Source organism: Pagrus major, chromosome 20 (genome assembly GCF_040436345.1).
Source record: "Pagrus major chromosome 20, Pma_NU_1.0".
Taxonomy (NCBI): domain Eukaryota; kingdom Metazoa; phylum Chordata; class Actinopteri; order Spariformes; family Sparidae; genus Pagrus; species Pagrus major.
This window is the reverse complement of record NC_133234.1, coordinates 21,828,287-21,842,122: the sequence shown is the minus strand read 5'-3', so window position 1 is coordinate 21,842,122 and position 13,836 is coordinate 21,828,287. Positions and strand designations below refer to the sequence as shown.

At 44.2% G+C, this 13,836-nt stretch overlaps 1 pseudogene; it reads right to left on the bottom strand.

Moving 5' to 3' along the window:
* Window positions 1-13,278, bottom strand: part of LOC141015228 (PH and SEC7 domain-containing protein 1-like) — a 47,324-nt pseudogene extending 34,046 nt beyond the window's left edge.
* Between the last annotated feature and the right edge of the window lie 558 nt (window positions 13,279-13,836).

Below are 13,836 nucleotides of genomic sequence, written 5' to 3'. Positions count from 1 at the left end.
GGCAGACGGACGCGGCCTCTCTCTCTCTCTCCCTCATGCATTATAAATACCCCATTACAACTTGTTGACTTGCACTCTGGAGGCCTGTGGCATGTTGACGGACCACTCAGCAGACAAAACTAATCAGCGACATCATCATTAGGTGCACCAATGGACAGGCAGCCCGCTCTGATTGGGTTATTTCGCCACATCACGCGGCCCCAGGCCTCCGTCTGACCCCTGTCTGATGGTTCACCATCTATCGCGACCAAACTCAACTGGGTTACGCTAATAGCCTAATCTAATGCTGTCGGAGGCACGCACAGATACCCGGAGGGTGGCTGCGTCTCGTTCTCCTTGTCTCCAGATCACATAACAATTAGTCTTTCCTGGCCACGCTGAGGCTGGACCGTACCAGGAAGTGGCGGGCCCGGGCAGGCCTGTGATTGGAGGCCTCTGGAGAGGAGGCGAACGCCAGCTGGCAGTGAGCGGCGAGCAGACAGCCAGGCTCAGTCGCACAGATCTGTGGGACAATACAATGCTGGCACACACAGTCTGCTCGCTCTCATTTGGGATGTGTGTCTGTGTATGACAGCATGTGCATGTGTGTGTGTGTGCGTGTGTGCGCCTGTGTGTGTGTGCGTGTGCTATTTTCGACTTGAAAGTAGCTTACTTTAAGCAGATCCTTGTGAAAATCTTGGCCGTTGTTCAGTCCTTCCAAGTTGCCAATGAACTGAGTGCACGACATCCTCTTGCCGATGTTCTGAAAGGAGACAAATATAATTAATTTTTATTTTACACGACACATTCTTTAAACTCTTTATTTCACACTGACTGCCTCCTTAATGTGGTCTGTTTCAATTAACTCTGTGAATGTGTAGTCAATTTATAATTAATTTTTAAAGCAAGCACCTTTCTCTAAAATAAAGGCTCTGCTGTCAGAAACTGAGTGAAACCTCTTTTACTACCTGAATTAAATTACAACGAACTGAAAGAGCAGTTAACCCCAATCATTTACACTCGCTCCGTTATGAGCTAACGTATCAAATTAAATGTGAGGTCAAATCAAAAACAAGGATGATGATGATTCATATACGACGATTTGTCCATAATTTGTCTATGATTGTTCAGTATTAGTTGGAACAGCTGGAATAATAATGGTAACAGCGTTAATCATGATGATGATTAGCGCTGAAGTGATTCGTCTAAAGGGGCAGGCAATCAGCCTCAACAGTTTTTTGGTACCGACCCAAGTCTGCTAATATCCACAGTTTTTTTAAACTATCAGAGTAGCGACAGCTGACATTGAATACCTCATCAGATTCTTAAGTTTTGTTTCTTCTACCTCAATCTGATCATTTCTGATTTGTATCAAAATTGTTTTTAGGCACAATATTTTTATGGCTGCTTGATTTAAACAGAATTTAATATTTGAGAAGTCTGGTTTCATTTGTTGGATTTAAAAAGGTTGCACCAGGAAAGTCTGCTGTGATCTTACATTTACATTTACGGCATTTAGCAGACGCTTTTGTCCAAAGCGACTTACAGTAATTCATACATTCATACACTGATGGTGGTGGCTGCCATGCAAGGTGCCGACCAGCACGTCAGGAGCAGTTTGGGGTTCAGTATCTTGCCCAAGGACACTTCGACATGCAGACCAGGGGAATCAAACCAGCGACCTTCCGATAACAAGACGCTGGCTCTACCCCTGAGCCACAGCCGATATTACTTCTGAATTTCATCTGTCTTATTGGTACTTGTTCGACAATTTTCAAATAATATCCTGTCCAATGAATCCATTCATGAACTACAGTTTAATGCAGAAATTCTGAAAATCAAAGGAGGATTTTGCTGCTTTTTCTCTTTTAAAATAAACTTCACACAGTTGGTTTGGGCTGCAACTAACACTTATTTTCACTGTTGATTAATCCATCTATTATCACCTTGATTAATCGATTAGCTGTTTGTTCCACAAATGAAATGTCGGTGTCTCCCAAAATCCAAGATGACGTCCTCAAATGCCTCGTTTTGTCCACAACTCAAAGATTTTCAAGTATTTATTGTCATAGAGGAGGAAAGAAACCAGAAAATATTCACATTTAAGAAGCTGGAATCAGAGAAATTAGACTTTCATCTCTTAAACATGTATGTACTGCTGTTGGTCGGGCAAAACAAGCAATCTGTGGACGTCATACTGGGCTCATGGACACTAAATATAAACTGGATGAATTAAAAAATGTAAAAAGCTCACAGCCTGTATCAATCAAACCACCATGATGAGGATGATGACCACGGTCACAACAAAGATCAAACTTACAGTATATCTGTTAACTTTTGTAAAAACTTCTGATCCACTCTTCCCTAAAGGAGCTGATCCTCTATCCAGTCACCTCTGTAGCCTCTTTAATTAATCATTCATCCGCAGAGCTGAACTATCACTGAGGAGAGCCGCCAATGGCCCAGATTTTGCAAAGTGAGGCTCTGACTATAGAAGAATCAGATTAATGATAGTGAAAGAAGCTCAGCAGGCAGACCTGCAGACACAGATCACAGTCTTATATTCCCAAAACTCCAAAGTTAATCAGAAGGGCCTTTAAGGGGAGATTGCAGCTGTTCAAACTTATTTTATTTGTTTATCTGTCGCCTGACTGAGCACGCCTGTCTGCAACACCTGCTGTACCTGCACACTCATGACACAGTCGATTTTCTCACATCTCGCTTACAGAAACACATGTTCACACACTGGTCATCACTCACCTGACCATGTAGATCAGTGTTCAGCAGCATAAGGGCACAGGTGAGAGTGTGAACTGCGTCTATAGGATGAAAACAGCAAGTCAGCATGATCGTGAGACAACCTCACATAGAAATAAAACTGCTTTTGCTGTCAATTTACAGACATTTATACAGGACTTATATACATATATGTCGTCTAATAGTATTTTGGGTTGGATGCAATGAATAACATGTAACTGGGATTACGTGCTGTCAGATTACAAAAGAATTACTGACTATAATCTGCCCCATTTTAGCTTTTTCTCTGAAAACAGGTGACTGTTGCGATTGAAAAATAACTGTGAAAGATTGAGCAGAAACAGATCCAAAAGACACCAATTCAACATCTTCGACGACCTTGAAACGACGCCCACTGGAGAGCCAGGATGGAAGTTTTTGTGACATCCTTTTCAGACATCTTTTCAGCGTTCAGCATTGATGTCCGAGTGACGTCCTTACAAGGTTCAAAATAAAAGTTTGAACCTTGTAATTTTAGACATCTTTTCAACTTCAGTTACAGAAATATGAAGAATTTTTCTTGCTGTTCAAAATTAAAGTTTTTATAGCGGCCAAATTTTACTCGATGCAGGAAAAGACGTCTATGAATGACGTCACAGAAGCTCTCCTTGTGGCTCTCCATCGTCGTCAAAGGCGTTGAATTGACGTCTATTGGATATGTTTTGCTCGGGGGACAAAAAGAGATGTAACAGCGAAGGTCGATAAAACTTCTATAACGTCCCATAAAGTCGAGCGGAGCTGCAGATTCAGGTGATAATTCTCTACAGCTACGTCTCTCACACATTGTTTTTTTTTTTCAATTTGGTATAAAATATTGATTACAGCCACTTTAAGAATGGCTGGCTGTATCAAATATTCAGGAGCAGATATAAGACGTATATTTTCTATGTTTCTATGAAACAGCTCCTCTGCAGCAGCCGACTCACCCTCCGATGGTATGACTCTTGGGTTGCAGTCCAAGTAACGCTTAGAAAAGTGTGACAGCACCCGCTCCCTCTCCTGAGTCTCTCCCATCAGAGCGAACTGCCGGAGGAAAGTCCTGCAGACACAAACACAAACACAGGACAGTCAGAGCAGCAATGCTGTGACATAAATATGTGACAGGAGGCTGAATAATACTTTTACTTTGAAAATATGATCTTAAAACACACTTTTTGTCAGTGTTACTCAGCAAATTACTAGTAAAACCACACTTAAATGCCTTTAACTGTATAAATTTAAAGTTGAGCTGAATGTATGGATAATATTTGCTCAGTATAACTAATATATGAATTAATAAAATAAAAGCACATACTGTACAAACTGTCATTTAACTCCAAATGCAAGAACAAAGCTGCCCTCTAGAGAGCAGTGTTTAACAGTGCAGAGTATCCAACACATACTAATAAAGATGAAATTAAAACATTAAAAACACAAATCAAAGCCACCATCACACAGAGGGAAGGATTAAAAACCACGTGATGGGCGGAAAACACACATTTAGACCACAGTCACAATTTCAAAAATGTCAACATTCATTCTTTAACAATTAGACATTGTACATTGTGTTCTCACCGCAGTGCTTGGTCAACACCGAGGCCTGTGAAGTTGAAGAAACTCAGATACTCTTCTGCGACCATACGGCTGAAGTCATTACTGCAGACAGACGGATATAAAATAACATGTAAAAGAGGGGAAACAGCGACGTAAGGACAACAGGAGACAAAAAAATTAAAACAAAAGCACGAAACGTCAATCAAATGTTCAAATACTAGCTTTCTCAGCTCAGTGTGTGGTCTCAGTTCGGGCTGTCAGTCAGTCGGTGTGTACCGGCTCAGTCAGCTGGAGATGCGGACCGGAGGCCAGGAAAAGAAGAGATTCACAGGGTGAGGAAACCCTTTAATCCCAAATTCTTTCTCATCAGCACGAGCAAGCAGCTGACAGACTGACGGGCTGATCGAGCTGGAAGCACCGAAAGAGTTCAGATCTGCTAAAACAGCACTTTGTAGGCAGAATCTTAACCCGGGCTGCCTTGAATTAAAGTTAAAATATGGATTGCTGATGAAAAAAAGAAAGTGCTCTTTAAAACTGTAGGATCCCCGATAGACATCATAATGTCAAAACTGCTATTTATTCACAAGTCGACCATTTTTAGTTCATTTTTGAACGTTTTCAACTAAAAAAACCTTTTAGTTGAAAAGCTTCGCCATGACAACGCTCTACCAGCTCACTTCTTGCTGAGGTGTCGCGCCACATCCGACTTCCTGAAGCCGTCCAAGTTGAAGAGACGTTTGGCCAAACGCTTGGCGGCTGCCACGTCGGCGCGGTGACTTCCGTTGGTGAGGGTGTCGCTGCTGCCCAGACCCAGCCTGTCGCTGAGGTCCTGGTCCAGCTCCGAATCGGTCGCCAGGCGGGCCTTGTCCCTGCTGAGAGAGGGGGGGGTCAGAGGTTAATCAATCAGCGAGTGATTAAAAATCAGGAAGTGGAGAGGAAGGAGAAGATGGGAAATGAAGAGAACCAGGAGGGGAAAATGGAAATTAGAGAGGTTGGTAAATAATTGAAAAGGAACGAGAGAAAAGGGATAAAAAAGGAGGAACAAAGAATGATGGTGATGTAATAATAAAACTAATAACTCCAGGATATTAATAATTTAATAATACTAATATCTGATCTCTGCAGCGCTGATCTTAAATCAGAGTTTCCAGCTCTGTGTGATGTTTTAATACCACAATACTAAAAAGAGGAGATGAAAAAGCTTAAAAAAAGATCAATTTCTGTTCAATAAAATACAATAAAACATGCATGACGACTGGTGAGTGGACAGAGAAGGATGTGAGGGGTCAAAGATACACGGTAGTAAACAAAGCTCATATTTGCAAATCATTTTAAACTCAAACACAACACATGGCTTCATCACACACTTTAATAACCGCACTCAAAGTCTCCTCTTTCGCCAGCTTTCTCACTTTCTTGTTATCACCTCCTGATTAAGCCCCTTCAAAGCATTAGCCAGATCAGAAGTGCAAAACTTATTACATCTCAGTTATTCTGTGATAATAATTTAAGCATGTTATGTCACACCGACCCGAGACAGATCCTCTTTTCCGGCTTTTGCAGGAGTACGGACGAGAGAAACGAGGTCTCCGAGTTCAGTTACTTAAAATGCGACGTGACGCTGACATTTGTCGCAGCCGTCGAGAGCTGTGTGACAATTCTAGTCACGCCGGCCGGCCGGAGAAAAACAATGACGACGGTCCAGCAGCTCCCGAGTTGTATTCAAAAAAAGCCAGAAACACTTCCTGAACAAGTGGAGCTCTCATTTGGATTTCTCAGCGTGAGGAACAAGCCAACAAAACCCACAGTCCCAGGGCCTCGCTTCCCACACTTACACATCCTCATACTGTCAACAAGTGGGGCGAAATCACACCAGAGCAAACAGTCATTAATAACACAATCTGACTGGTTAAGAAAGCTACGAGTTTCAGAAAGTACGCTCTGAGGACACGGACGAACGACAGAGACGCTGAGAGGCTGGACCGAGACACAGCAGTGCCGTGAGCCAAAATCAGCTAATATGCTATTTTTTTCCAACGTTTAACATCTTAGTTTAGCCTGCTAGCATGCACACAATGTACAGCTAAGACTGGTAGGATTGTTATTATGTCACCTGATTCTATATTGATCCACCTTTGACATGATGCAGGTGTACCTACACTGCACCTGTATCACCTGGTATCGGATTTTGTCCACTCAGGGTTGTTCAGTTGTGTTGTAAATGCTTTTTTACCACAATCTTGTATGTTTTTAACCATTGCAATGTATATATTGTGTTATTTTTATCATTCTAAGATACATCAGGCAAAGAGACTGTGGATGAAAACTAGCCTTTTAGCTAACTTGGGTGCATTTGGATTTGATTGATTGATATTGAGCGGGGGTTGTCCACTCCAACATGTATTATAATGACGGCCTTGAATGTCTGCACCAAAATACATAAAGTACATGTTGATATCTTGACTAGATAAATATAAGCTTTGACCTGCTGGTGACACTAAAGGAAAACTCATCCATCCTCTGGGGGCTTTAAGTGTTGGTCCCAATTTGCATGGCAGTATATGCAATTGGTTTTGAGACACAAAAAACACAAACGGCAACCTCATGGAGGCGCTAGAGGTTACGTCAGGGGACTGCCAAAGTCAAGATGCTTCTCTGGGGACCATGAATGTCTGTACAAACCAACACTGCCAAGTAAGCTTTTAAGATATAATATGTATTTTCATTAAAATGTCTAAAAGCGACTCCTCTGACCTCTGTTATACAACAATGTTCAAACCAGAGGAATCCACAACTTAACTCAAGGTAACAATGCCTTTCATCTGGTCGCCCGTCGCTACAATGTCCGGGAAAACATCAGATGATACTTCAGAGAGAGGGGAAGGAAGTCAGTGAACACAACTGAACATACTGTGAGTAAAACTTTAAAACTTTACTTTGTCTTTGAACATTTCTGCCTGAGTCACGTCGGGCAGATTTTTTATCTGCAATAGTGGTTGTTTAATAATGAAGACAACAACTCCCATGATCCCACGCTACTTCATGACATCATCAAACTGTAAACACAGAGACCTTCAGGTTCAGGACACAGTTTTTCCCAAGTGAACTGGCTTCCAAACAACACAACAGACTATTTCAGTTTCCCCTCTGGCCAAACACGACATGTAAATCATCTGGCAGACAGGTGAGACAGGTTCCTGGGTGGAGACGTACCTGTGACAAGACCGCCTGATCGACGAATACCTCTCCTCTCCGACTGCAGATGAACCATGACAGCAGAAGACGGACTGCGTCCTCACAGCCTGAACGCCACCTCGCCTCACGCCGCTCCCCCGCCCGCCCCCTCCTCCTCCTCCTCTCCTCCTGGCCTCGTAACCTGAACGCATCACGCAGATGAACACCTGTAGCCGCTCCCGACGCGCCGGCAGACTCTGACATTCCTCAGCTCTGGTTCTGAGTCCGACTGAGCCTCCTTCACGTGTCCCCCTTTCTCCGTCCTCCACTTTCTCACTCTCCCTCTGTGTTTGCTGTCATTTGATCTTCGCAGCGAGATTCCTTCCCCCCCAAAGTAAAAGAGCTGTTTGTCCTGCTCTGTCTGTTTCCCCTTCTGAGTCTGTTTGCTGTTGTTTCTGCTCCCTCTCTTCACTCCTCCCTCCCTCTCCCACCCTGTTCCACTGTGTAAACTCTCACCGTCCCCTGCTGACCTTGGATTCGAAACATGGCATGAAACTTGGCTTGTCTGTTGCCTAAAAATCCTCCTCCCTTCCCTCTTTCACCCTCCATTCATTCCTCTCCCCCCTTCTCCTTTGCTTCTCCAATTACACACACTCAGTAGATCCATCCCTTGGGTGTTGGACAAATAGTCTACCTTGTTTCTGGCGTGAGCTGTTAGCACACCTACAGAGAAAACAAAGATACGAGGTGTCGGGTTTAAACTCGCAGCGATATCTGCTGGGTGTTTCCTGAAAGAAAAACGTGGCCTTTTGTCAACGTTACGAGGCCTTTGTGGAGTGTGTTTACAGCAAACGCTTCATCAGGGCCTGCAGGAGTGTTCATAATCAAAAAAGATTAGGCCGCCACCTGTTAGCATTGTCTCATCAAGAGGCAGCACAATGCCGAGAGGTCCTGAGAGAATTCCTGGTGTCAGCCTCTGCTTCGGCGGTATCCCCTCCTCTCTCAGTCCACTGGGCAGCTCGGCACAATGAGCCACTGTCTCACGCTGCAGACCGTCTGAAAGAGTTGATGTGAGGGGAAGCAGGAGGGGGGTGGAATTCCAACTTTTATCAAAGTATGGACGAGCCTTCAGAAATATTTTTCTCATCAGCTCCCTCCTGGATTCCACCGCTCCAGGGCAGCCGGGAGTTATAAGACTGAGATAAGATCGGCGCTGAGCAAACATTCACCTGAGCCGGTCCAGTGTGATTTGATTTCTCATATGAAGAGGAAGTTTACAGAGAGAAACATGTGAGCTTATGTTTAGAGAAAGAGAAAGGAGAGAGCGACATGAAGCTGCTGTATGTTTTTACAGTTGTTTTGTGATTGCTAACATGCATCGGTCAAAACTGAAGTCACAAAACTACGGAGGCCCTGAGAGGCAAAAAACATCTGGTGATACATTTTCAAAGTCCGACCTACATTTTTTTAACTGTTTATCAATAAAACTTCAATTAAACTTTATTTATACAGCACCTTTCATACAAATTACAATGCAAAGTGCTTTTAACATTTAAAAATTTTATAATTTTATAATTTTAATACTTTTTTTCTCAGGTTCCTTATTGAAGTTTTTGCTTTTGTGTTGCTCATTTTGTCCACAAGAGGTTGAAGAGTTCACTTGTTTTATGTCCGTGTGCTTCACTGTCTGCTGTTTGTATTCATATTTGTGATTTCCACTGCAGTTGCTTGCTACCTGCCTTTTTTGTGACTCTTTTCTTTGTTTACATGATGCATGTAAAGCACTTTGTAACTCTGTTTTTAAAGGTGCAATATAAATAAAGTTATTGTTATCATTATTGTAAGAAATTGATGAAACCTGTAGTCTGTCAGAGAGACTACCAGCTGAACCTTGAGACACAGACACACACACACCTCTGCTCCTGATGCTCAAAGTGACCCTCCTGCTCGAGACTCTATTCTTATGAAAAGGAGCTCAACAGCTTGATTGTTGTCCTCTCCTGCCACCTAGTGGTCAAAGCAACACAGTGACCTGGTGCAGCTCTACCAGCTCTACCTCTGCAGTGCTGTCACAGTTAGTTAGGGTGACATTCACACAGCCAGACTACCTCACAGACACACATAAACACCATGGCAGGCATTTCCAACACACCCGGGACACTGTTGACACAGATGTCTGCCACAGTTTGAATCCATTACATCCTGTCACAAGGAGGAGGATGTAAGATGGTTGAAGAAAGCGACTTTTCTGCTATAAATGAAGGAATATGTGCACAAACCAAAGACAAAGCTTTGTTCTGGATGTGGAGTAAAGTCTGGTGTACTGCAGGTGAGAGACTGTGGAGAGTTAACATGAAGTCTTTGGTTCGCTGACAAGTCAAGGTGAGTCCCTCACTGCTGCAGCAGCCATCTGCCACAGACACACACAGACACACACACACACACACACACACACACACACACACACACACACACACACACACACACACACACAAAGCATGCACTTCCAGTAAACAACCATCTAAAATCACCTACAGATACACATGCATGCACACACTCAAACACCTACAGATTTGGGAATATGCACAGATGGATTTACATATTAAACACACACACACACACACACACACACACACACAGCGGAGGGGCCACAGGCAGCCATCGAGCGACCTTCAGTCTAACTCCAGAATAGCACTGCAGCAGCGCTCTGCACAAGGAGAACGACAGTCAGCCGTCTGGAGACTGACAACAGTCCATTAACGAGGCTTTGACCTCAGAGAGGAGGCAATGAAAACTGCATGAATACAGAATTGGCATAGAAAACTCTGCCATCTGTAGCTGTTCATGATGCTCTTCCAACAGTTTACTCAAGGTTAAGAGGTCGACATGAGATTAGATTCGTTTTGTATCGTTCTGTGAGCTCAAACCAACATGTAACTGCACGCTGAACATGTTATGAACACGACAGAATGAGCAATGAGATGTGTTTATCATGAACAGTATGCATAGTTCAATGTCAATCACCTGAAGCTCAATGTCAATGAGATTATGACTGACGACAATGCTACAAATACGGATGTTGCTGCAAAGTCTAAAACGTGGATGTTTCACACACACGTTCAACCAGGCAGCACAGAAGATCTCGACAATCGCCACAGTTCGAAGGCGAACGCCGAGGACTGGTGTCACTAGTTCGGTGTGAAATCTGGTCTCACTGTAAAATTTGACGTTACGTCCAAAAACAATCACGTGTTTTGTGATGTCACACTGACCTTAGACTTTGACCTTTGACCACCAGAAGCTGATCAGTTCTCGACTAGATGACACTTGGCTCGTGGCACTAAAGGGTTGGGCCTATGTGAACATTTTTCAAAACAATTTCCAAACTGATACCAGACCAGTAATACCCAATCTTACCACTAGGTGTCGCACATGACTCAGTTGCTCCCGAGTGGAACATAATGAGAGTCCATGAATGAGAGTGTAGCGGTGACTGTGACACATCGTGTTTTTGTTTCTCACAATAATAATTCAACTCTGTCTTCTAAAGTTTAACATCAAAATAATAAAAATAAAAATATAATAATAATTTTAAAAAATGGGATTATTGAATGACTAAATGAAGGAGGATGGAAGGAGCACACACAACTATCCTTCCACACCCTCAACATACAATGTAATGTGCGATTTGTATCTGCTTGTTCATCTATTTGTCTTGTGCTTATTTATCGTTCCTGTGTCTGTCATGTCTCTGCTGTCACTACTTGTTTTGTGCTGCATCACCCAATAAAAAGCAAAAAAAACCCATCAAAATAATGAATAAATAAGATTTGGGCCTGCTGCAAGAGTGAGAAAAAATGGCAGTAGCTACGAGTCACGAGGGAATCTGAACCTCTCAAGTCAAAGAGTTTTCCACAACACAATCTTGCAAATGTTTCACCATAAGAGCCTCGCTCAGAAATGAAGGCTTTTAACTTGAAACGGTTACAGGAAGTGTTAAAACAGCAGAATGCAGAAACTCTCAGGACACATTTAAAGATTTTCCCTCAAGGCGCTCCTGAGAGATCGGGTATACAAGACTGGGACGATCGACAAGCCAAAAAGATTGCGCCTTCAGCAACGGCATGAAAAATTAAAAGAAGAAATTAGAGAGCGATAAACAACAACAAACATGACCCAGATTCATATCACAGATTCTCGGTGAATCACCAAAGCAGAGGTCATCTGCATATCAGCTGTCAACACTGTCAGCCGCTCGCTTCATGTCCGACTAAACAGATCATGTTCACATTGAAGCTCAGTAGATTATTGTCATAGTACAATCATATATTAAGCAAATAAGGGGGCACAATGACAAGTGAGGATGTTTTGCACTCAATAACAAGAAGTCACTTTAATTACAGAAGACAAAACATCTTCAGCCCAAACCACAGAAACAGCTTCAGACCATAAATACACTAAACAATAGCAACAACAAGTGGTGACACTCAGCTTCCCCCCTGGGGGATTTATAAAGCACTTTGTATCGTATCGTATCGTATCGTATCGTATCGTATCGTATCGTATCGTATCGTAATATGGTGTCTACATACTTTTGGCTACATTTACTGACTGAAATTTTTCAGTTTTTAGTCAGTTTGGTTTGGTTTATGTGGTTTGGGTTAAACAGAACCCAAGAGAAGAGCTCTGGGCTAAAATAGACACTTTCAAGCTCACTTAGAGGCAACAAGTACGAGCCAATCACAGCACAGCAAGGCAGGACTAGTTACACAGCTTTAGGAAAAAAAACAACATGTCACAGTATTCATCATGGCTCCTTGACGTGCTGCTAACTCACCTCGGTAAAGAGAAAGTAATGTTGCTGTACCAGCTGCTCCCCAGCTGATCACACTCTCGTCCTCTGGGTGGCGTATCGTCTGATCCGCTGCTCAGCCTCTCGCTGGACGGCGCTCGGGTGGCGTCCGAGTCCCCGGTGACAGTGAAGATCGAATCAGAGAGACTGGGCCGCTCGTCGTGCGCCAGCGGGGCGAAGCTGAGCTGGACGATCTGCCGGGCGCTCTGACAAACTGGAGCGTGGATGGCAGGGGTCAGCGTGGGCAGGTCAAAGGTCAGGACTTCTTGGGTGCTGGAGGTGAGCAGCTCCTCGCTGTCCAGGCTGTTGTACGACGTCCCTTTGGCTCGGTGAGACTCCATGATGCTCTCAAAGTGGCGGCTGAAGGTGTCCTCTGCTCCAAGGCGAGGACCGGAGACCAGGATGGGGGATTTCAGGGCGGGGTGGTGGTTGTCAAAGAACGTCTCCATCGGTCTGGACAGAGAGCAAACAGAATAGTTCATCATGTCTCTGGAACAGACGGACGTAAGGAGGTATTTTTTATTGGTTAAGTGGTCCTTGGTCTGAAAAAGTTAGAGAAACACTGATACAGATGGATAAATAGCACTACCAATATGTATTTTTGATTTTGGGATGAACTGTCCCTTTAAACGTGAAGAAGTCTGTCTATTCCAGGGATGTGTGTATTGTACTGTTTGAGAGTTGTGACTAATTCACGGAAAATGGCTCCGAACCTGTTTATGATCTACTTGAAAAATAGGTTAGGAGTGAGATCCAAATTCAGATCAGAATATGGGTCAGGGGAAAATCCTGCTCACCAGGGTGTGTGTGTGTGTGTGAACGTGTGTGTGTTTACAGGCTTGTGTGTGACTGTGATGTGTTGCTGTTCACCTCTTCAGAAGGTGACCGAACACCTCCGGCTCCTCCTGAGCGGCGTACTGTTGCTTCCTGTTGTCTCCCTGCATCCTCACACTGGCCCAGCTCACCATCTCTTCCTCTTCATCCTCCTCCTCCTCATCTTCCTCTTCCCCATCCTCCCTCCCCCCTCCTCTGTCCTCCACCACCTCCCCATCTGTCCTCCCATAAGCCAGACCCCCCATCGGGCTGCTTCCTGTCCCTGAGGTGCCCTGAACGCTGCGGTTGCTCCCAAACGCAGAGTCGCCGTCGTCCTGCTCCGCCAGCAGCACCTCGTCGATGTCCGTCTCGCGGTAGCAGCGGAGCGGGACGGCGTCCAGGTCGGTTTCCGAGTACTTCAGCGTGCGGCGAATGATGCCGGTTTTGGGTGAAGTCCCGATGATGGCAGGGGGCGGGGTCACCAGTTCGACCTCGACGTGCTGCACCTCGTGATTGGCAGAAAGCAGAGGGAGGGACGACGGGGGAGTCGGGGTGGGAGACTCGCTGGAGTTTCCACTGGGAGGAGCTGTGGAGGCTTCCAGAGAGTCTGCAAGAGAGCGTTACGTCAAACTTTATATAGTGTGTGTAATTTGATGGTTTAAAGATGCACTTTGATCTTCATTGACTGA